Consider the following 25,491-nt stretch of genomic DNA (forward strand, 5'->3'; position numbering starts at 1 on the left):
GCACCAAACTAGTCAGTTTCTGTATTATCCATGTAAGTAATGATTATTGTCATTATTGAGTAAACTTAATGAGTTTAGATCAATTAATTTGTCTATTAAATGCAAGACAGTATTGAAAAATAGAGAAAGAAGTCCAAAACTGTTAATAACTCAAAGAAAGAGACATGAACTTACATTCACATCCATATAAGCCGTCTGTGTTTATACGCGCATACAGACTTTTGACTTAAAGCAGCAAGTTCCCACCTGTCCTCGGGGGGTTGTGAAATAGTACTCTAGGAAAACGATGGAAAATGAAGTAGCTGAGGAACTGAGAGAAAGAACACTCACCATGGAACAGACTTCCAGTTTAGAACAAATATAGATGGAACTACATTTAATAATTGTATGGATTTGTTTACTTGCAAGCACAGAGCAAGGCCAACACCACAAGAATGTCTTGATCTTCATTTCCCTCTGATTCTGTAACATACCTTTTTGGGTTTGTTACTAAAGCTTTATAATTTTTTCATTTTGCCCCCCCTCCCTTTCCTCCTCTGCCCTCCCTTTTTTGTTGCAACAGTTGTTGTGTGTTCCTCTTGGCAGTGCTCCATATTCTGTTTGATGTGGTTTCCAGAAGTCCTGAACTGCAGTCCCTGGCCACTCTTTCTGTCATCAGTAGACCTGCTGTCTCTTTAGCCTCCATTGACTCCTTTTAACCTCCTCCTACCTTCCTCACATCCAAGCAGCTGCTTTCCTTCCAGCTGCACAGTTCTGCATGGAAACCATCTGATTCCCATTATTTGGTGGTAAACTGGATTTTGCTGTGGGTTGCATACAAAAACGTACTTTTGCAAATACGGTACGCTCTTTAGTCATCCAGACAGTGAGGACAAATAAAAAAACAGCTACTATTTCCCGTTATAAATATAATTTCTAAGGCATATTGTTCGCTTTTTAAATCATGAGCCATGTAAGGCTTCTCGGTAATATGTAAAATTAAATCAAAGTTAATCAGCCCGTTGAACCCATTTCTACCAGCGACCTCTACACACTGTAATTTGAGTGAAAGTAGACGAGGGGGGGGGGAGGAGGAAGAGCCAGAAAGATAGTAGCTTGAAAGAGGGCCTCGTAGAGGACAGTCAGTGACCCTATATGGGCGCCTTTCCTGCATATACCAGCACGTTTAAAGGGAAACTGATAGGCAGGTGAAATATCTGCCACTTACAGAAAAGAGGCAGGGACTTGGGAGGGCAGACAGGACAGAATGGATATGGATTGGGTCACAAGGCTGACGAGGCCTTCCTAAGGAAATGAATATTCCTTGCAAAGTACACTTGGTGACACTTAGGTCTAAGGACAAAACACAAGAGCAAAGGAAATCCATTCCTCACTTTTATTTGGCGTACAAAAGCACTGGATCATAGTTTTTTTTCTCATCACATAATACCTTACAAGCTGTATTAGCCTTTTTTATGGTGACATTAATATAAAATATGCTGTGTTGTTCTGACACCATTTATTGCATAATGATTTGTAGTACCGAGTAACAAATGTAGAGAAATCATCCTTCAATCTCTTCTATCTTCAGTGCATGTCTGAAACTGAAAAGTGAAGGGATTAATCAATTGCCTTTTTTCATGCTCTGCAGTGTATTTGTATCCACTTTCACCCCACAAGAGTGGATACATATTATTATCGTGTGGACTTCCACTTTGTATCAGATGAAGGCGATGCGGTGGAGTCTGAGCTAAACATGCCCAGGGGGCTGGAGTGAAACCGGTGTCTCGTTTTCAGGGGCAAACAAACACATACAGGGAGCAGACATTGCTGTCACATCTCCCTTAGCTCCCCTGTCACCCCCCAGGGCAGTGGGCAGAGGCAACCTCTGCGCCGGGGTGATGCCGCCAAAATCTACTCCAGCAGGGAAATACATGACCAGACACACGCACTTACAGTACACAGACACACAATAAAAAGGCATTAACTGTGTGTGCTGTGGCTGCTGTACAAACTGTGCGTTGTTAAACCCTAACCTCCCTCATGAGATCCCCACTCTGACCTTCCAAGCTGAAAAGCAGCAGATTTAGTCCACCAACACAGCTCCATTTTTAACTTTCCCAGATTGATCAGTGATTGTGCTGGCGCCGAGCAGCTGTATAGCTTTACATCAGTGAGGAGGAGGTTTAGCGGTTTTCAATAGTATTTCAGGATATCCTTGCTGCTGCTGCTGCACTTTTTGGCAGACTAACAGCTGCCACCAGCATTAGTGTACAAGCAGACACTTCTTAATGTTCCCCAGCCCTGGCCTCAAGTGTCACATGGACTCCATCCAGCCTAACCCTGTTGCCATCCGCAATGGCTGGATTGGTTAAAAGCGGTGTGACACTAGCAATTTACAATATGCTCAAGACTATCCTTTCATTTTGGTTTCAGTTTTAGTTACAATAATGCGACCAGTTCTGACGGTTCGGTGGCCTCAGTTTGCCCACAGAAGGCAAACAGAGTAAAGACACCTTTCTAATTATATGCGATTTATTATCACAGATGAAAAGTGATTTATAACAGTCTCTGGACCAAGGGAAATTAGTTACGTAGCCCTGTTGCTTATAATTTGACAACACTGCCTTGAATTCACTGAGATGTAAAATTAATTCTTGCAGTTGTTTTCAATGGGACTTTCATGTTTGTCTTGCTCACTGTTAAAAATCTGAGAAAAATACAAATGATTGGGCTTGGCTCAGTAACTTCATTGTGCAGGGAAAAGAAAGCCAAACTGGACGGGGCTCAGTGGTTTTAGGCCTTTTGAGGGTTTGTGTGTCAGGATTTATGTATTTAATTACACACTCATTCTGCTAATGTAAGTGGAGAAAAAAGGAAAACGGATAAAAAGCCCCATCGAGCCTATAAGCTCGTAGTTTCCCTCTTACTGAAAGTTGGCCACCGCTGCTGTTTAGCTCCCCTTGAACTGGGCTAATACTTGTCTATTCCGATTAGGATTAGTATGTGTTGCATGGGCTCAGGGACCCGGGACTCGTAATCTAATAAATCAAGATAAAAAACTCTGAGATTGGTTTACAGAGGGCTTGGATTTACTATTGGCCATCTCAGAGAAACAGGGATTAACACAGCATTTGGTGCTGGAGCTACTCCGATTCTGTGCAAAAGGAGAAAGAGGGAGAAGAAGACTTAGAGGGAGGGAGTGGAGCAGGGCTGGCGAGGGCTTTATATCGCCTAACAGACAGCGAGTTAAACTCACAGTGACAAGGTCAGGTTAGTCCTTGTACAAAAGGCTTTGTTCCATAGGCAGATTAAAGGTCTCTTTGACAGTTTTTACACTTTTGGATCATGTTGAACATGTTAGGAGTTAATCCTGTCTGTGAGGGAAAGAAGCCCCGTTGCCACAGAAAAAGAGAAAGGTGCAGAGAATGGTGAGCGTCTTTGTTCAATAAAAAGAGCTGCACACAAAATAACTTTTCACATAATTGACAATTAAAAAATTTCTTCTTGTGTTAATACTATAGAAACGTTATTGACTAAAGAACGCACTAGCACATCTCTGCTATGAATAATATTTATTCATCTGCTACACTTAGCCTGTGCTTAAAAACAAAAAGCAGCCACTATTGTCTCGCTTGGCCAGATGCAACACATGGACAAGCCACTGTGTAATGTGAAGAAAGTACAACATCTGTATTTACAGTAAGAACACCTTTTCCCATGCAATATCTCAAAAAAGTGAAAATGATTTGTTTTGCTGAAAATGAAACAGTGTTGGTTGTCTGGTTTCAACTCATTCTATTCATCTTTACAAACATTGATTTTGTGACCATTTTATGTTTAAAAAAACTAAGAGCAGTTATAGATGTGGTTTGTTTTGTTTGTTAGCTGGATAATTGACTGGAAGGAGGAATGATCAGACTGTTCTGTTTGAATCTAAGTTGTTTCCTGCTCTAGGGAAAGTTTGCTTCTCCCAACTTAAAGAGGTCTGTGAGCTGTGCTCTGTGTCCCTATCAAGTGTTTCAACATTATCTTTTTTTAGCATGTTTTTATCCTGTTGTGAAAGAGCCCTCTTGGTCCAATATCCCTTCACAGCCATACACAATATATATAATTGACATTTGGTTTTGCCCCTGGGATAATCTAAAGTTACAGGTTGAGGAGCAGTGTGAAAGTTGACGACTTGTTTTCCCCTCAGCTCCGTCATGTGATATAGATGTTAGACTTCTGGTATCCTTCTCACATTTGAAGAGAGTTCATTTTGCAATTCCCATGTCAGTAATACCGAGATATATCATTAGCAATAGTATGTGAAGGCACAGTACTGTAACTATTTGAACTGAGTTACCAGACTCGATGGAACATGTCTTCTGTTTATACAAATACATTTTTGTTAAATGTTTATTATATCAAATGAAGTGTACATAATTCATGTTAGTTATGCACAAGAACATGTACAGTTACAGGATAGGGCAGAGCCTTTGTTCTCTTGCCCGGAAAAACATCCATTTGATAAATGATGAATTCTGGCGGTTATCAGTGCGTCTCCCTTTCTGCTAAGCGTTTTTCTGAGAAACAAGACAAAAATATCTCCATCTGAAATGTGAGCTCTTTCTATTTTCTCTCTGATGGCAGGGTTTCACATAAAGTTTTACATATCAAAAGTGGATTTTTCTTTCATCTGCTTGCATGTCTTGTTAAGCAGTATCAAACACAGGGAAATCTTTCTACATCTCCATATAAAGGTGGACAAATGTTAACATGTCCCAGCGTGTGCAAAAGAGGCCTTTTCTTTCTTCCTTTCTGAGGGATTGGTTAGCAATATCGCTAGGCAATTAGCAAGGAAACGGGAGAGAAATGGAGAAGCCAATTACTTCTGCGAGTTAGCTAAAGGCCATTTTAAACTGTGTGCCCATGACATAATAATGTTTATGGTAAATATTATAGTTGGAGACAGTGAGTGCATGGCGTGAGAGGCAAGGAAAAAAAGGCATCAATCTCAGATCGAGAATAATTTATTAAGATCTGAGATGCGGCAATTACGTGGAAAAGACCAAAAAGAAAAAAAGACGAAGAAGCCAACTCTCCAGGAACCGCATACATGATTGCAATCTTGATTAAATCCCCCTGGATCTAATGAGTTGATTTTCTGCTGTTAATATTGCATTGGCTGATGATGGATTCGTTAAGATAATGGAACGAAGCTAAAATATAAATGACTCCCTGTCAAGGAGCAGATTTTCGTCATTTTCCGTCTGACACCTCCGCCGTGGGGATTTGGTGAGGCCTTTTTGTGTTTCGAACCATCAGGATCTGGAATACTAATTGCTTATGTGTGGACGCTTCTAATGCTTCTCCTCCTCTCGACACCCCCTACCCCTCCCCATCGTCTTGGTAAATATCTCCTGCTCATCTCTACACAAAGAGACAGAAGCCTCTTTCTTTCTTTAACGCTGCCGAAAGTATCTCCGTTTTTACTGCACAATATAACAAAGATCTTCACACAACTAATTTCTATCCTGTTTGACATCCGTGTCAAACATCCACTATCAAATCACAGATGTTGCCCAGATATTTAAAGCCAGTGCATGTTACACCAAAACTGCAAACAAAAAGAAAACATGTAAGCAATAGGCTGCTCATATCGACCTGTGCTTTTGAGATAAATTAATAATGTGGTCTCCCTTTGGTGCTGTGCAGAGTAGCCGAGCCAGCTTCTCTCTGTTTTAAATGGTCTGTCACTTAGGTCAACTGGAGGAATAAAATGTCCGATGCATAGAATATTGATCCCATATCACACGTGAACCACACATAACAACAACACAGCAACACTTCATGTATAATTTCTCTCAAGTGTGGCAGAAACCTAATGCAAAAAGCATCCGTAATAATCCAGATGTATAGGATAGTGTGAATATGTCTAGGTAATATGCTGTCATTGGAATCGGCCTTGCGGAGTGTCCTTAATCAAAAAAAGGAAGTCGATATGTTTAGGTCCACACAGTTTTAATGGATTTGTAATTATACAGATGCATGTTGGAGAAGTTTGTAGTTTTCTGTAAACAGTTACAGTAATGATTAAAAGTGCAGTTTGGGGAAAATCACACTCCCCATGAAAGTGTAAACAATGATACTCTTAAGATATACTGATTAGATAATATAAGATTTATTAGTCCCACAATGGGGATTTTTTCGGTTTTATTGCAGCAAAGGGACAGTGCAATAACAACAGGAGGTACGCAAGTCAAATAAATAAGTATGTAACATGTACTAAAAATGAATTCAAATTACTGCACATGGTTTAATGATAATTATGCAACCTATCTACCAGATCCCTAACTTTTCGTAGTCACCATTGTTGTCCAGTTTCATGCTTATCCTGACCCTTCCTTCGTGGTGATTATGATATTGTTCTTTTTGTGTGTGCTGATACTACCAGGGAAACGCGTCTGATTGGGCCATCCCAAAGGGCCTTTCTTCTGTCTGTCACTTTTTGTGTCCTTTAACATGGTTTTACTCAAAAGTCTTTTTTAATCAATCAAGAAGCAGGCAGAACATAGGCTTTGTCATGGCTTGGCCCGGGGTCGTGTGATGCCTGCTCTGCCCGGTGACAGGTCTTCAAAAGGGATAAAAAGGAATATTTTGGGGGGAAAACGGGGGTTTCCATGGCACCGGCACTTGTTGCACATGGATCACCATTCTTTGGTTCTGCATGAGATTGAGGTTTCAAAGGGTTGGACAACAAAAATTAGGCGAGGAGGGGACGGAGGGACTGTGGAGGTAGCTGCCCTCGAGCCCCTCTCCTAGGGGATAAGGGAGAATAGGAGCCAGAAGTGACAGCACAAAAAGGGGCCTGCTGCTGTCAAGTATTCATGAGTTAATGGTCAGTTTCTCTCTCTGCACTGCGTTCACAAAGTCAGAACCAAACGCAGAGCAGAAGACACAAAGTAAAGACCTATTCGCTGAGAAGTGTTTTCTTATTGCGGCTTCCACTTCATTTAATTAGAGGTTGTTACATGTAGTATGAGGTCACGTAAACTTGTATGTTTCTCAGTTTATGTGTGGGAAATGAAACCAGGAAACGCAGACAATAGATTGGCAGTCATTAGAGCAAAGAGGGTTATTATTTTAAACTGTTCAGTCAAGTGCCTTTTTCTCTCTTCCTGTTTTTAAATGTGTAATAAATGAGGCACTGTGGGTGTAGTACAACTTGTTTGACTAACTTTAGGTTTCAAATATTTTCCCTGTAGCCTGTCACATCAATGTGTTTATCGCATTAAAATATGCAATCAGCCATACATTTCACACATGATTTGCTTTGAGTTTTCACTTCTGTAGAAAATGTGTGCAGTGATTACCTTTGTGCTCCACCTTGAATTCCTCTAACAATTACGCATTCCTCTGTCTTTGGGGAAATGGCGTTGTGAGGTCAAGGTTTTTGCATGTCAGGAGTCCTTTAAGCAATTTGCAATCATTTCCATAGCATCATCACTGCCACCTTCAATAACAAACAAGGTTACACACATGTGTTGCTCTTTACACTCAAGCAATCAGAGCTAAACGTGTTTTAGTGTTTGAGGGCTTAAGCCTGCTCGAATTTGATGACGGAGGTCAAAAGCTTCAGAAACGCATTTTTTCTGCACGTACTGATAGGTATATACGATTTTAAGCAAAACAAAGAGGCGTACACATACCTGTCTTGGAATAGTGACAGCTGGTCGTGTTGAGATGCTAAACTATAGGGATGGGTGTAGCTGCATCTTATTATAACTTCTGTGTATGTATTTATTTAGTTTTTTCCGCGTCTCAACAATGTGCTGCCAGCCTGTTTAAAAGGTTAAGGCAGTCGGGATATGTTCCTTGATGGGATTTTATCATGCTAGGCATGCTCTGTTTCCTGATGAATATATTAAAATTATTACTGTGCAAACAGAGTTTCTAATTACTGACCTGCTTGCCATTGTGCTGTGCGTTCTGTATGCCCCCCTTCTTCTCCATGCCTTGTTTATTTATCTGCTCCAGTGAATACAGAATAGTCTATGCAATGTCATTTCCATCCACATGAAAATGATTTTGAAAATGCCAATCTTGCCTATTATACAGTGTAATTACTTGTCTGCTTTTTGATTTTATCATATCTTCAGCCATTGGGAAGATACTTGGTGAGGCTAAACATCTTAGCGGAGCTTGTCAGCTGATGATTTGCAGTGGAAACAAAATAAAATCCCCCAGTTTGCAGACAAAAGTGCTATCTGCCTCAAATAAATGATGTGAGTTTATTGAGTGGTTTACCTCATATTTGCAGCACTTCTCTGGAGATTCACACAGTGTCTCAAGTAAAAGCATAATCTGCTGTGTCATACCTGAGTATGTAAGGTTTGGCTTATTTAGAGAGTACTGAACTTTTTGGGGACAACTCATTCTACGCCTCCAGACAAACAACTTGGCACCAGCTCTATAGAAGATACAAGCTCTCTGAGATTCTCATTGAATACATTTTGAAGAAAGGTATGTAAATGATGGGCAGATGCAAAAACATTGACGCATTCTCACATTATGAGAATGAACATCAGTTAACTCTGCTTTCACTCAGCAGGTTTTTCAACTTACAAGGCCAAAAACTGAAGCTTTTTTAGTTAATTTTTTATTGTCATTGCTGCACCTCTGACATGTCACGCAACTATTCCTTTTGACGTGGCGCATACAGTATACTGCAAATATGTGCATGTGCCCTAATGAAAGTGTCACCCATTATACTGGAGCATCTGCACTACATCATGGAAAAGGGCAACCCTGTTGTTTACTTGTCTGCCTGCAATGTTGCACAGGGGGTTGATCAGGGGAGTTGATAGGAGCTGCAATTTAAAAAGAGGACACTGCAGCTCTGAACAAAAACAATTAAAGGAAAATGAAAGACGGCCCCCAAGGGTTAAAAATAGAAAATTATCAACATGCATGCTGGAATCCACCACCCCCCCACACTACCTCCCACACCAGCACCCCCACACCCCCCTCAAACTTACTGGGCCTGCATTGTTATGTATGATCAGATCTGCCAGTTCTTCCTCTAAGCTCCTTGTCACATTTTGACTTAATGAAGTGCAACTTAGAAGGGAATTGGGTTCATCATGCTAGTCGCACGATGCTCCCTTGTTGTAGCAAACAGGAGTGGCATGGGACCGAAGCGCTACAGCGCGAGTCGTTATCATTCCGGTCAGTCTGTTTAACACAAAATTAAACAAAGAACTAATTAGTGCCTCATGAATTAATAACTGCACTGTTGCCGAGAATAAGTTAGGTTGCTGAGGGGAGATATAAAATAAGTAGGAAGATCAGGTTAGAATTATTATTACTTTTTCGGGGATGCATGGGCTCTCAAGGTTAGGAAACTTTTGAGAGGATTTAAGAGTGACTCAACTGGTTCTGCCAAAGTCACTTTTTGTCCTCATGTAACACCGTGTCTGGGTGAATGGATGTCATATAAGACACTTTCTGCCTATAACAGAAAGACATATACAGTAGGTGCAGTATTCAACTTCATATTTGAGTCTTTTTCTTTTTCTTTTCACAGCATTAATGTAGCCTACCTGAGGCCGTCAGTTATGTTCCTTATCGAAACCAAGTTTTAACCCAGAGATAGTTTAATCCCTGCTTATTCTGCCACTGAGGTTTCATGAAACACTGATTTATTGATTTCTTTAATCCTGCAAGACTGTGTCAGTTCCATCTCAGGAGAGGAAGCTGTTACTACATATTTTCAGCAAAGTCTGATATTAGTCAATTCTTACTGGCAAACTGCTGAAACATGCACAGACATAGTTAACTGAACTCTACAACTGCTGCTAACCCTTCTCCCCCAGCTGTGATGTCGGGCCTGGGTATCTGTGGGCCTTTTATACTGTATATCAAAAGGACAGGAGTGAACAAAAATACACATTTTCCTTTGTATCATCTGGAGGCCTGCTACATTATGTCAACCTCTGGAGATTAGATGAGTTGGATAAATGTCTGGATTTCTCGACAACATGTATGTGCATGCATATACACCGGTATAATCAGTGTCTGGGTTTTTAATGTTTCTCCTTTGCTCTCCTTCTCAGATGAAGTGAGCCCCCGTATGGAGTGACTACCCAGGAAGAGAAAACGAGGTAGGACAAATCCCCAACATGACTGATTACTGTCCCCACCATCTCCCCTGTTCATATCTACAACAATATCAGGCATCTTCATTAATCCCCATGGATCAATGTGTCTGGGGGTTGTAAAAATTGACAAATGACTTATTAGAATCCCACCGTTTTATTTTCCAACTGATTAACTCACAGCAATGTCGTACACTATACAGGCACACTGATGTATCTGTTTTCCAAAGAGGGCTTCTCTCTTTCTCTCTTTCTCCCTCTCCCTCCCTCTGTCTCTTTCTTCTGCTATGAGGAATCTATACAGTGTTAAATGCAGCCCTAACACTGTGTGTGAGACACCCTACGACTCCAAACTATAAGAGCAATAAGGTGCTTTTTCCACATATATGAACTGCCATTCTACCAGTTTCCTGACATTAAGAGCTGTTGAGCAGTGCTTTTGAAGTACTTAAAATACTAAGTAAATGAACACAGAATTGGAAAATAATCAGCTCTATTATATAAGCTTTTTACTGGCAGTAATAAAACATGTATTTCCCCACCATAGTTTCGTATGCGTGTGCCAGCATGTACACCACATTCTGTTATCCCTCTTGTTACGCTGTTCTGTTAATTATAACTGGATTTTCTTTTATGCCTGCTTTATGTCTAGCTGTTGGTGAGGCAACATCCCACGTTGTCATCTTGACAAAATAATATAATTTTTCCACTATATGGCATTTATTACTGTAACAGACATTAGACACAGACATCTAAGTACAAATGACATCCACCAAATTAACAAGAGTATAAAACCTTTTGTTGCTGATAAAAAATCTGCCTCTGTACAATTTGACTCTCGAGAGGACGCTAATGATATGTGACTTGAAGAAACTGGGTTGCTTTTTTTTCTCTCCCTGAGATGAAACCTTCTGTGCTAATGATGTTAGCTGGTATGAGCACAATGCTGATGTGGGAGTCTGTCAGGAGGATGCATACAACAGCCCTTGCCCCTGGCCTCCTAGTCAAGAGGGATCTAAACATTCAGAAGTGACACCGTGGGCTGTCTCATGTCAAGCCAGAGACCCTCACTATCACCGGGGGGTGGCATGGTCGTGAATTGAGGCGGAGGGCTACACCACACTCCTTTGTTTCTGCTGGTGTCACTCACACACAAGACACAGACACACTCCTTGCATCAATCAGAGCCCCAGATACATTGCCCAGTGTAGCTCCATGCAACAGGATGATGACACTATCCACAGATTTACACGTTGATACAATAACTTAGAGCAACAGGAGGATGAGAGAGCTGATCAGAATCAATGCTGCCACATTTCCCCTCATAAGTTTCCCCTCACAGCCGAACGCATGGACACACACACACACACACACACACACACACACACACACACACACACACACACACACACACACACACACACACACACACACACACACACACACACACACACACACACACACACACACACACACACTTCTTCAAACAGGTTGCTCTGGAGGCAAAGTAAAGTATCTGTGAATTGTAGTGCAGACTTCATGTACTGACTTGAGTTTGACCACATAACAACATAACAGAGTGCAGTTTGTTTAATTGGCGTTTGATATATGTTAATGCAACTAATCATAAAGGCCAACTGGCTTTAACACTGGGCTGGCATGCCACCACCCCCAATCCCCCCCCCTCCCCTCTCCTTTTGGCTCCCACAGACTTGGGCTAGAGAGCGCTCCCTGAGCAGAGTCCCTCTCTTAAACAGTGGGAAGAAAATTAAACTGCCAAATTAGTTTTCATTGGTTCCAGGGACAATCTCAGGGGACGTCAAGGCTTTTAATTGAGCTCACTGAGCAGAAATTGGTAGGGCTGCTTACCAACAACAGTGGTGTCTCCGTTTTACCTCTCCTTGGTCTCAGAGGAAGATCAAGCTCATTTTTGAGTAACGTGATGCTTTGCTAAAAATGTGTCTATAGTTTACATTTTGTACGTTTCAGTCTTTGTAATGCTTGTAGTTATTCATGGGAAACAAGGGAATGGGTTGAATAACGATGTACTGTTTACTGACTTGCTGTTTGGTGTTTTGTTTGCTTTTCAGGGTTTCTGTGAGGGCAATGATTCTCTAATAAACAGCAGTTTGTTCAGTCATGGATATAGGTAAATAAAGCCCTCAGTTCGCCGTAGGAAAGATAGTTTATCTCACTGGGATAAAAGAATAACAATTCATAAAACTCAATTTAGTTTGATTGTACAGTATCAGCCAGTAATGTATATAAACAAAAATGAGAAGCCACTTTCTCATTTTCCGCACTTTTCTCTCTTCAACCCTTTTTGTCCTTTACATTTTTCCAGTGTGTCAAAACAAGCAAAGGCTACATGGAAACGGCAGCCCTGTGTAAATATTTATGATGTAACATCTCCATGTGAATAGACTTTCCTCCCAATCCATCCATCATTACGGGCATATCGTGAAAGCCCACCTCCCGGTGGTGGCTCAGGGCCTTAGGAAGCTCAGACAGGAGCGGCGTGTCCCCCTCTCATTCAAAGTATTTGTTTTTCTTTTGACTGGGGGCAGCCCAGCTGTGAGGGCATTTCATGTGTCAGCCCTGCCGCTTTCATTCAGGCCTGACTTCAAAGCCCATTTTGGTCCATTGTTTCTGTGACGTGGCTGCTGGACCCGAAAAATGCCCAAACAGAAAAATGTGATGTAGGTCAAATTACAGCAGTTGTGCCCCTGAAAAAAGCGGAATTCTTATGATCAAAACATCGAGCCCTGTTTACCGCTCAACTCAAGCTTTTGTGCTTGTTATCCTCATACCTCTTCATTTTATTCATTATAGAACTGATGGAAGTTCGGAAATGTAGAATAAAAGGCTGTAGTTCAAGGGTGCTTGGCATAAAATCAATGTGTTTGGATCTAATCCTAAAATATGCTGCTTTTTTCCTAGTTAATATCAGTCCACTCAGGAACAAAATGTCAAATAGCTTACTTGCTGTAGATTTGTTATAAATTATATTAAGTTGGAGACTGTTCGGTATTTAAGGTTTGTTGCTCCTGCAAGGGAGATCTGTTAGGGCCTGTGCATGCACACTTCTTTGACTTGTGCAATGGTCTGACATGTGAAACATGTCTTTATTTGGTACAAACAAAGTGTGAACGATCTGCTTTATTTTCTCAAGCTCGGAAGTCTTTAAGAATGTGAAGGTGCAGTAGATTTACGAGGTTGTGTGTTTGCAGAAGTAAGTAAGTCTACTGCCTTACCTAAGTGGATTACAAGGTTTTAGGCTTTTCTCCTTGCACAACTTATCTGCAGAAAATAGGCGTTACAGACGTTAGCGAAATATTGCTTGCCACCCAGACTCTCATAACATTATCATTAGCCACGGAGGATTGCTGAAATGTGATTAATACATCACCATTTTGACAGACTGAGCCTGAAAAGGTAATACGGATTATTACAATGGTTGTAGAGCTCAATACCGCCATCCAAGTTTATCCATTTATCTGCAATGATGAGACTCCTTTGTGTTGTATAGCATTGTAACATCTATCTAAATAACAAAAGATATCTCTCCCATACACAATTGTCATGCTGTTAATATTCAGCCCATGCAACAATGCACATGGGAATGGAGTGCTGAGACAAAACTTGACTGGGAACGGGGGATAGGTCCGTAGAACATTATGAGCATTTTGAATCGATGTTCAAGCCTCTAGTACCGGCCAATCTTTTTTCCTTTGCTTCAGTATCTGATTACCTTCAAACAAAAATATGGCTCCTTTTATTCTTCAATTACAACTGGTTGAGTGCTGACTCATGCAATTCACTATCTAAGAGCTATTTTTCTGTCATTGTGTATACACTTTGTGTGTTTCGTTTAGTTGGCCTTGTACAAGACACGTTGAATAAATACCATTTTTCTGTCGTTTCAAGTGCCTCTTTTCTCTCTATGGATCCATTCAAGCTTTCAATACCTTTTCTCCCCCCTCTCTGCTGCTGTCTCTTTTTTCCACGAGCAGGAGGGTTTTACTTTACTCCTTTGTCATCCTAATTGATTGCATTAACCTTTTGAGTATTGAATTTCCTGTGCATCACGCCGAGCACAATGTGGAATATTATCATAATCCTTCCAAGTAATGGACACAGGGCAATCAACAATGCTTTAGGAAAAGTACATCTTTGAAAGATGGAGCATCATATTATTTTCAGTCCAAAGACCTGGATAGAAGGACTGTTGAGCTTTGAGAGATTTTGTCAATAAATGTAGTATGTTCCTTTTTTCCCTGCAGTGAAGCAGCTGTTTTTAATGGTTGCAGCTTGAAGTGTCAACATTTCCGTGATCGTCTTATCTTGATTAAAATGACAAAATATGAGTATAATATATAAATGAAAACATCCCAATATAATTTTCACTGTGTACTGTACACAAGCACATGCACGACCAGTCTCATCATACTTGTGATTTTTTAAAACAATGAAACAGAAGGCAGTTTTAATAATTGGGTATCACACCATTTCGCTTCCCTCGGAGGGCAGATATCAATGTGCTATAATGGCGGCTCCAGCTTGGAGTCAAACATCAGATTCAAGTGGAGCATTGCAGATTACTGGTCATGGAAAAGTAAACCAGCTCTTACGCCAAGTGCCCATTATGTCTACTTGTGTTTCATGGCTTTTAGAAGGCTTATGCATGTGTCCTGCCGGGTGTTAAGTGGGGACAACTGTAAGAATATTTGGCCATGCCATCCTACCTGCCATCTGGCCTTTAAACAACCAAAGTAAGATCTGTGCTCCTCACAAAGAAGAAATTGGCATTTTTGCTTTTTGATAATGATACTATTCTCTTAATGTGTGCACCAGCGGATGCAATATACATGAAGGGTTATGCTTTACATTCAAGTTCCTTATTGCTTTAAAAAACCACTAGAAGTCATTAGTCAAGTGAACATGTGATACCTAACCATGCTTTCACCTGAGCAGTCTACATTTAGAAAGTAGGAACTCCTCCAATTCTGTCAACCATGGCATAAATGTTACTTGGCTACTTCTAGAAAAAGGTAGAAGCTAGCTTAGTGTTTTGGAATTCGCTTACTTCTGAAACTGGAACAAGAGGAATGTTAATAGTTGGCAGGTATCAAGTCATAAATTAAAGTATGGACACATTTGAAGGTCAGGGGTGGTCACTCAAGTAATTACAATTCATTCTTAAGGGGGCATTAATGACTAACTTCATGCCACTCCATCTACATTTTTCTTTTGATATTTCATTAGATCAACAAATACTTTGATCTGTTGGTGACCTAGAATCGCCAGACCTTATTCTTCTGTAGTATGTCAATGAAATTGCGACAAACGCAGTAAGAGCATTACAAACAGTAAATGCACATTTTGAGTTCCTGCTCATTATTGTAACTTATTCAGAAAGTTTGTGAAAATGAATTTGCAACTCAACAAACTTAAGTATATTGCATTAATGGAATATAACGTGTAATTTATATCTTAGCTGTAGATTTAAGTTAAGGGGTTAGGGTAGAAATGCTTTAGAGACAAGTTAAGCCCTTGATTTACCATGGCTTGTACTTTAATCTCTTTACCTGCTTTACAATTGCCTGTTTTGGTGTTGGGGGAAGTGTGTATTTATTTCCCTGTGTACTTATTTAGCACAAGTTCGTTCGCATTGGTTTATTATTTTCTGTCTCACTGGCCCAAAAGGATATACATGGAGATTTAGGACAGTGAAATAAAAATGTTATAAGGCATTAGTAGTATATAATATATATTATACTTGTATGTATTACATAAGACTGCTCCTCGGCTACATCAATAATATTAAGGCCCCAAGCAGAGTTCCCGTTAGCCGGTAATTACCGGACTACGACCGGTAAAATATGCTGAAGACCGGCAAATCGAAATCTCTCCGGTCAAAGTGTCCATTCAAAAATAATTTCCGTTTAGCGCAATACCACATCAGTTGCGCAATTTGCGCCACTTATGTGACAGACAAAAGAGTATGTGACAGACAAGAATAGTCAATTCTAATGTCTAACACTTAATATGGAGAAAGAGATGTCCTGTATGGGTTGATTGTGCGTTGATCTGTTGGTAATGCCTCGGGGTTCCGGTGGGCATGTAAACAAATGCATAATGCTGCGTTATACTTTGCGGCCTCACCCGGTTGCATAGCGACGCTTATATTGTTTAGGTGTCTTTTAATAAGCAGGTAGTCCTATCATTAGCTAGAACTAGTTAGATCTGATCGATATGGACATAAACGCGAGTAAAGTCTAATCTGGCGGGAGAGAGAGTCAGCTGCTGCTGACGAGTCGACACGCAGCCCTGCATGATCACATGCAGCGGTGAGCGGAACAAAACACACACTTCAGGTTAGAATATCACACTTAGCTATTTTAATTACCTCTCAAACTACCTAAACTAGTTATAGATATGTTTAGTTTTACTGTCGGGTCACTCATTACTGGATCCGCGAGCTGCATGATACTGACGGGCTGTCAGGAGAGGGAGAGAGCGCTCCGTGTATTATTCCCGTATTATTGTAAGTTGCTGTTGTGGTGACCACCTATTTATACACTGGGTTCATAATTCAAACTGGGAACTACAGTTGCGGCTATTGTTCCCGCACGGACATGTTATGTGTTTCCTATATATGGTGTGTGCCCTCTTGGCTCTTTCTCTTGTCGACCCGGGCTGCGACCCGACAACATGTCCTATTCTGCTCTCTATTAAAGTACCCTTTCACATCTCCATTGCACCGCCTCCGACTCCATGTCCTCGGCACTACACTGTTCACTTTTGAATAATGTAGTTAATCTACTATAATTAGTTTGTTTAATATCGAATCATATCAATTTGTTTTAAAGCACAATAAATAACAAAGAAGACATTTGACCGGTACTTTTCTCATTTAGTCCGGAAGATTTGAACTTTAACGGACATGTTGACCGGCGAAAAAATATTCTAACGGGAACTCTGGCCCCAAGCCTAAAACCTAGTGAGGACACACCAAGGATAACAGTACAATAATAGCCTGTTAACAAGGCTGGAGGCAACCTATTGGCCTATTGAGTTTAATATTGCTGTAGCTGTTTTGTTTAAACAAGATGGTTAAGGCATAAAAAGTAGTTTATGTTGCAAGACCAATGTAATACCCATAACCGTCTTATAAAGGCTTAATGTCAGGAGGCTTTAGGGGAAGTGTCACTAAAATAACACTGATCAGTCTTGAGCTTGGGATTTAGAGACTGCAAATCTTTGAGCATAACGTGACGCCTGGGATACTTTGGAGGGACACAAGTGGGCTTCAAATTAAATAAATGTTTATTTTTTACACAGATGATATGATACATTTACTTATAATATTTTATCAGAGAAAGCACATGATACTATAACTAGAACAACATGTATTATCATGGGACTTACCTGAATTTAGACTTATAATAAATATTATGTGGCACGTAGCATAATATGCTAAATGTGTTTATTTGCAATGGAATGAAATGGTTTGTTTGTGTCACCTATGCAGCCCTATTAACCCCATATACTGTCTATCCCTTTACAAACCACCTAATTACAGTACTTGCTGACTTCTATAGACTGTTGTGTGTTTCTTTGTAAATAGCAGCATAAATGCAGTAAAGTAATTGATTGCTAAAACAACTGTTATCATGTTTCCCTGGCAACAGCAAGCATTATCTTGGCTGTGTTGATGAATTGCAGCACAACACCCTGTAATTCATATCAACTCTATTATATTTTTCAGCTCAAAGAGGAAAAATCAATTGACACAAGCTCTTATACATGGATAGATGCTAGTTTTGATCAATACTATTTTCACAGGGATGGGGCCTTTGAGTTTGATTGAGGCCAGGTTATGCTAGCCAGTGGTGCTCAGGACTAATATAAACATGTAGATATTCAGAGAAAGCACGGTCACTATTTGGGTACGTTTGCTGGCACATTCACCTGAATCTTATTGATCAAAATAGAATCTTGTGATTGAGTGAGGATATGGGTCAACAAATAGGTCAAGGTCAGTCAACGGCACAAAGCCTTATCCTGTCCATCTTTTGTATTCCATCAAGCGTCACTGGTATTCCACTGGGAACCTGTGCCCTCAGCATATGGAAACTAAGGGCCCTTAGTTCAATTATACAAGCCCATTGAGCTTCAGAATATTGACATATCTCTGTACTTTGAAAATGTCATGGATAATAATCAACCAGTTCTCCGGCAAAATGCTTTCATAAAACCAAGATCTGGAGGCAAGATGTGATGTGCATTGAATTTGTGGACTGTAACTATAAGGTCAGGATTTACCGGCTCCGAGGTAGGGCTGATATTCACGAGAGCTTTAGTTTTCTCTGAGGGAATGGTTATCGTATAGAAATCATGCATTTCTTATAGTAAACCAGGTGTTTGGCAAACGCTGGTTGAGTGGTGTACAGAGGTAACATAATAGATGTAGTAATGTTTCATAATCACTGTTCATTTTCATATCACCAACTCGTTGCAAAAACATAAACTATACCGATAGATATATTCAATTGTAAGACTTAAGATATTCATCTCTCTTCATTGGTCATACAAGGCTAATTCTTCATTATTATAAGGGGGAGAAAGTTCCTATATATTACGAGATAAATAAGACTTTTCTAACACATAGACATGGCTGAACACAAGACTGCTTCAAGCTCCTTAGTTCCTCCAGCAGAAAACGTGTGCCCACTTGAAGAATTTAACAATTTGACTTACCGGTACATCTGCATTACCTCGTGTTAGGTATGGTGTTGGCGGTATCGTTTTAAAGCATGTGGCCATACCAAGAGTGGCAGGACAGATATATTACTCAGGGTCTCAGTAACGTCGTTGATGAAGAGCATGCAGTCTAGTTTACCAGGTTTTATTTTCCCAACTGACACTTGGATATCCTATGTCTTGACATAAGCTCATTAGTCTATCACTTCTTCTCTTATATATAATGTGTTTATTAACATGATGCAAGAATCTAAAGAAAATTAAATGAAAGTTTCGCTGAACCCTGACCTTTTCTTACTCACAAAAACTTCACATTTCAAGTGGGAATTTTTATAAATACTTTTTTAGCTTCTGCCTTGTATCTTAATAGCTGTGTCTCAAACTTAACATTTTAGTCCTCAGCCTTGCTCTTTTCAGCAACAGATACGGACAGAATCTTAATTGATCTAATCTGGTTACTGGTTGCTATTTTCAACAGTTCCATTAGAAAACTCACCCCCCCCCCCCTTCACCTCCCACACTTTCTACCCCCCATCTGTCCTGACCTACATGGTAGTCACATGGCCCCGGCTCCCTGGCTTGGCATTTTATGGAAAATCTGCAGGAGATAAAGCCACAGGGTTTAAAGTGTTATCCCTGCCTGTCCTTTGAGAAGGGCTAAACACTGAATGAGGTGTTATTGCATCATATGCTGTTGGACACACACCGGCAGCAAAAAGGATATCTTCCTCCCTCCCTCTCTCTATCCGTCCCTCTCTCCCTCTCCCTCTCCCTCTCCCTCTCCCTCTCCCTCTCCCTCCTCAGTTTGATTGGATTTAGTAGAGTGTCACCAGTGTGACTTTGGGGGATTTCTCTTTCCCTGTCACTGTCGTATGCATGCTTGCTTGGGTTATTTACTTAACTTGTCCAGAAAATGGACTCTGATCTGAAGCTTACCGTCAAAGCTTGGGAGACACAAGTGCCTTACGCTAGTTAAGATATGCCAGACAGGCACCTAGACGCTTGCTTACTGCTCTGGTTTGCTTACTCCCCTGCCGGTGCTGAGGGCTTAGTTTTGCACTGTGACCGAGTCCCCTTCACACTATTGTCTGCCTGTACATTTTCTGCTGCCCTTGCTATTCAGCCAATTACAGCAAAAGAGCTTTAGCGATTTTTTTCTTTCTCTTCCTCCTGGTGTATATTTATATATTATTTTACAAGCGAATGACAAGCATTGCTGAAGGTTAAAAAAATGCTGAATTTCATAGTGCATATAATGTCAACTTTTTCTGTCGTAGGTCTAATCAATAAAAGTCAGCTGGTGCAGAACAAATACACACACTCAAGACTAATATAGCGTCCTCGCCTGTTGCGTTTCAATTTAGATTCTTCCTTAATGGCATTAGAGGTTGAAAAAGGACACATTGGAGTTGGATGGAATCGTCAAAGTATTTGCTAACAAGTTATTTTAAATCCGGGAACAGTCAGTTTGGATTTGCGTGTCAAGTTTTTGTTTTGGATTCATAAATTGTGTGACCTGTATATACAAGTAATTCCAGTTTGGTTTGAACTGTGTTAACTTCGGGGAGAAGTAATCCCTTGAACCTACTGCAATGAGAGAATCCAGTCATTGTTCCTAACATTAAAGTGACCTGAAGGAAAACTGAGTGCAAGGCAAATAAGTTCAGTTTATCTGGAGTTTGCTGGTGATCGTCCCTCTGCACCTATAGGTTTTATGTCATCAGCGTCTTCCATCACCTCTTGACAGTAATCTGCTCTGTCCCATACTGTCTACCTTAGTAGCTAAACATTCAATAATTGGTTTGGAAGTACACACTCTTAAGCCCATCTACACAGTAATATGGCCTGCTGTATTTCAATGCATGCACCATATGGTCCTCTCAGGAGGAGTCGTTTATTCTCTCTGTAGCTAGGACGTGGAACTAAATATATTTGACCTGATGTCTGTGAAAGGCCCCAAAATGACTATCAATGCAATGTCAAATGTAATGCAGAGCCACAAAGCAGTTTAGGAATGCATCCAAAGTGCTGTGCCATGTTGCATTCGGGTGCTAAAATGACCAAAGAAAATACTGGATAAGATAAAGCAGTTGGGACAGCTTTGCATCTCCGTAGCGATTAGCTGTAGTCATACTGTAGTTATATTTGACGGGGTGAAGTGCAGGCTGGTTACAGTCCCACTGCAACCAAAATAAGAACATCACAGGTTTTATTGTTCTGTCTCTCATAAAAACAAAACCAGAAGTTACACAAGTGATAATTGTCCATAAAAGAAGTGACACCACAAAATGCACAGTGTTCCAAAACAAGAGAGCAGAAGAAGAAAGGGCTCTTTCCACCAGTGTCAAATCAGCCACGCCTAGCAGTGGGAACGGAAAGCAAAACTGCTTAATGTGACAAAATAAAGACAGAAACACTCCAAGGGAAAGTTAGAATTAGGATCCTGAAAGATTTATGCCTCCATTTTATTTATAATTTGTTTTCTTTTCCTTATTGGAATTGAGTTGCAACTGAATATTTGATGAGCACAGCCTAGAAGTAAGGATGTTATGTCAGCAAGGAAACAAAAAGTAAAGAGAAACAACCAAGAAATGTATTTTGCAAAGTTTGCGCTTTGAAATAAACTAAGATGCCTCTGCTTTCACAGGCGACTTGCTAATTGAATGTAGGGGGAGTTCGCTATCTGCAGGTTGTGTTGAGCCCTAGCGAGCTAGCTGCGCCTCTCCGTATGCACTGCGCCGAGTGCTGGGTACTCTCCGTGCACAGAACACCATCTGCATTTTGCTGTTAACGCGCCTTCACATCCAAGGGAGGATTAGGAGAAAATCCCCTGGTTTTTTTCAACCAGTTGACAAATATCAGATTTGTCTCTAAAAAAATTAGCCCCATCTATATCTCCCGCCATATGACACACACAACAGATTATCTTTAATACCCAGCCAGCTTGGGTGTGGAAAAAGCAGATTAAAGTTTCAGTTTGGTCATATTTACCCAGCCACTTCAAGTGCGAGACTGCCTGCATTACACAGTAGACAGACCTCTTCACAAATATTCCTCCCCCTACGTGCACTGATCCCCCCCCCCCCCCCCCCCACCCCCAAGCCTTTACCGTCCAGAAGCAAGATGTCTGCCTTGAAACAATTAGACATCATACTTAAATAATTCATCATTTCCCAGTCATTCTTTCTTTTCTGCGTGTCCTTTAAACAGACAGAGTGAGCCGCCGAAGGGGTTAAAGTGAATAACAGCAGCAGGTGCCTTTTCAGATGGAGCTTTGTAGTCTGCAGAGGGTGCTGAGCTGTTATTTTAGTGGCCGACTGGTGAGGAGCAGGGGGTGGCTGGGAAAGGACCTGGTGGCTGACCTGAGACCCCAGAGCTGTCCTATTAGCAGTGACGTAACATAACCAGAAATCATTCCTGGTTCCAGTTCCCTTTACATCTTAGTGGAACAGAGCCTGGGTTCCAACAATTCACCTACGGTCACCTGTATAAAGCGCCAAAAACATTCCTTGAATCTGCATTTGACAGTTTAAGGATCCTTACTTTCCAAAAATAAACTCCTCTGACCCTGTAGGAGGTCATTTGTGCCTGCAGTGACAGCTTGTGAGGCTGGACTTGCATGATTATTACCCATCAGCATTCATCAGAGGGATTTAAACATATGAGTAAGATGCTCCTTAAGCCCCTGCTAAGTAAGTATGTTCTTCCTGACCATTTCATTATCAAATGCATAATCGTCATCTGCCGAGCACAGAGCTGAAGGCCTGAGGCTCTACCTGGTGTCCTGGATGTTGACTTCCTTGCTTCCGCTCAAGACCACTGCCCCACCCAGAGGTTGCTTTATGAACACAGGAGCCCCATAAATGAAATTAAGGTGTCAATTAGTCAATTACAGCATAATAACTCTGAGGGCAGACATTTAGAGACAGAGAGAACCTCAACTAAGTTCATTTCCTCCGGCCCAGGAGCCTAGCGCTTGGCACACGTCACTCCCCGCCCAGACTCGCTGAATAAAGGCCCCAGTGCTCTCCCTAATGTTATTTTCCCCTGGATATCTTTTTTGATCAACAATTTCCTTTCATGGGTTTGTTTTTCAGATGCAGGGTATGTGCTTTTTCTCTACCCAATTTGGCTAGGGAGAATTTTATAATTTAGTAATTAAAATCTTTGTTAGGCTTTAGAAATTGCGTCTAATTGAATTTAATGGGAAGATGAATTTCAATTTTATTTGATTAGCAGGACCCCTGGCATAGGTATTTATGGAAAAACTCTACAAAAATATGCTGTGTGGGCTAAGATGGCATAATAGAATTACAGATAATCTGATTTCACTGTCATGAATTTCACTCTAATTTCACTCTAATTTTCCATTAGATAGCTGGTTTACAAATATTTGCTCATCTGCGATGGGAAAGGCTATCTGTCTAAAATGATTATGGAGCAAGCCTTCAGAAATATGTCCCTTTTTTCCCCTCCCTTTTTAAAAACCAGATTGCGAGGGATCAAAATTAGGAAGATTGCATTATGGATGTCTGCATCCGGGAGAGCAATGGGGGAGATATGATGATTACGGCCGGGGGATGAAAGCAGTGTCAAGAAAAATGTATGACTCAAAAACATAGGCCTATTCTATCTGCAGAATCTCTGCTCTCAGCACACTGCCGCCAAGCAACACGCTATATCATAATTCATGTAATATCATAAACAGTGCATGGATATATAAGAAATGCATTGCAGCATGTTGACATACAGATATACCTTATACCTCATACAAACTCCATGTTAATTGCTTTCAAGTGTGTACCTATAATGAGATTTTGCAATGTGATTTTCATAGTGTATGTATGTAGCTGTATATATACAGCTATACAGCAATTATGAAAATCAAATGAGATTCTGAAGAATCATTGTCATGAGTAATGCAAATGATGATCATCAAGAAGTGGTGTATTACCATCATCATTGTGCTGGCTGTATTTGTGTGTACGTTTAATATTCAGCTCCTTCTCTGCTTAAAAATAAATATATAATGCAATATAAACAGACGTGAGACGGAATAATATCACACATTGAAGACAACCTCGAATAACACTGGGATGAACTCTTGTTGAGTCCCACTTTGAAAACCCTTGCTTCAGAATTAAGCTTTTACACCTTCAATTTCCTGCCAATTTGAAAACAACATGACAGTGAATATCAAGAATAAACTCTATCCATTGTCTGCGGAAAAACACAAACTATTTTTAATTTGTTGTGTTTAAAGTTTGATGCAGCACAAGTGCATCATTCCGCTCCTCCTGTGTAGACCCCAACCTGTGTTCCACCAGCGATGGCAGCCCTCCACCCCACGCCCACTTGCACCCACTCACTCTCCTCCCGTTCGCTCGCTCACTCTTTGCCCTGAACTGCCAGAGACAGCAAGAGGGGTTCAAAAACACAATCTGACTCTCGGCAAAGGTCAGATTTCTCACTCGGCATGTCTCTAGGCTTTGGGCACAAAAGCCACTGAATTCACATCTATCAACTGGGCCCTGGCTTTTGTCCTGGGGAATGGAGGGCTCGGAGTGGGCCCTTCACCAGACCAGCCCCTCCTGGAGTGCACTGTCAGGGGCAGCCAAACGTCTGGCCCCGCGGCCCTTTGACTGATGTACCCCTGCCATGTCACACGCACGGCAGCGCACAGACACTCACACGCATACACACTCCACCTTGCCCTCAACATTCTCCCGCATGCACTATACAATAGCCTCGGACCACATCAAACGAAAATCCCCACAGCTCCTTTAGAAAAGTAATGGTTTCGGCCCCAAAGATGGCAGCTCGAGGGCCAGAGGGCTGTAATGCATGGAGGGCAAACCCTCCCTCCTGTGGACATGAATATAATTTTACCCTTCAATCCAAACCCTCCCCCCCCAATATCAAGTTTAGAGATACTGTAGTATATTTTATTGATATACTATACCTAAGTGGAACAAAGCATTGCAGCGTTACAACCAGACAGATTTGTCATATATTTGATCGTATCCTCATGCAGCGGTAATGAAAATGTATTTGTTCTTTTTCGTGTGTTTTCCTTTAAGTTTCCTGCAACAAGAGCGAATAGTGCGCTCAACCAGCCCCTGCAGTAAGAACTTGATCAAATAACTGTTTTAGGTTCAAATGTTAGCCATTTGGTAAAGTTTCGGCAAAGTAACTATTTGGTTGGGTTAAGGAAACGATTGTGGCTTGGGTTCATATTTGTGCTTTTAAGCTACTTGGTTAAGTTCAGTCAACACAACTTTTGATGTTGACCTCCTTTTTTTAAGCATAAAATCTAATAATCTACACATAGTGTCTCTTATTACTGTGCAGCTGGTAAAGGTGCTAACAAGAGCTCACCAATAAAACACCAGTCTAATTTACAATATGTGTGGCCTCTGCACAACTTACATTGAACAACAGCGATTTAAGAACATTTGAATTCTATGGTCAGGCAGTGTTTGTTCAGTAATGATCCACGTGTGTGCCATACTATAGTTCTCATTAATCCACCAAACATAATATGTGTGTTTGTACGATTGATAAAAGAACAGGACTTACAGTTGATAAATGTCCAACACCTTTA

General features: G+C 40.8%; 1 protein-coding gene across 5 annotated transcripts in view; it reads left to right on the forward strand.

Annotated features, from left to right (window-relative positions):
• The window catches only part of casz1 (castor zinc finger 1), a 175,482-nt gene that overhangs the window by 71,502 nt on the left and 78,489 nt on the right, over positions 1-25,491 (forward strand). For 4 of the 5 annotated variants that reach the window (XM_079674826.1, XM_079674825.1, XM_079674827.1 and 1 more), the window contains one exon: positions 10,080-10,127. The gene's annotated coding sequence lies outside the window, so the exon portion shown is untranslated. Of the gene's footprint in view, positions 1-8,123; positions 8,250-10,079; positions 10,128-25,491 lie in introns of all 5 variants that reach the window. The other variant, XM_079674829.1, reaches the window with a different exon arrangement.

The sequence above is a fragment of the Notothenia rossii genome (assembly GCF_949606895.1).
Source record: "Notothenia rossii genome assembly, chromosome: 4".
Taxonomy (NCBI): domain Eukaryota; kingdom Metazoa; phylum Chordata; class Actinopteri; order Perciformes; family Nototheniidae; genus Notothenia; species Notothenia rossii.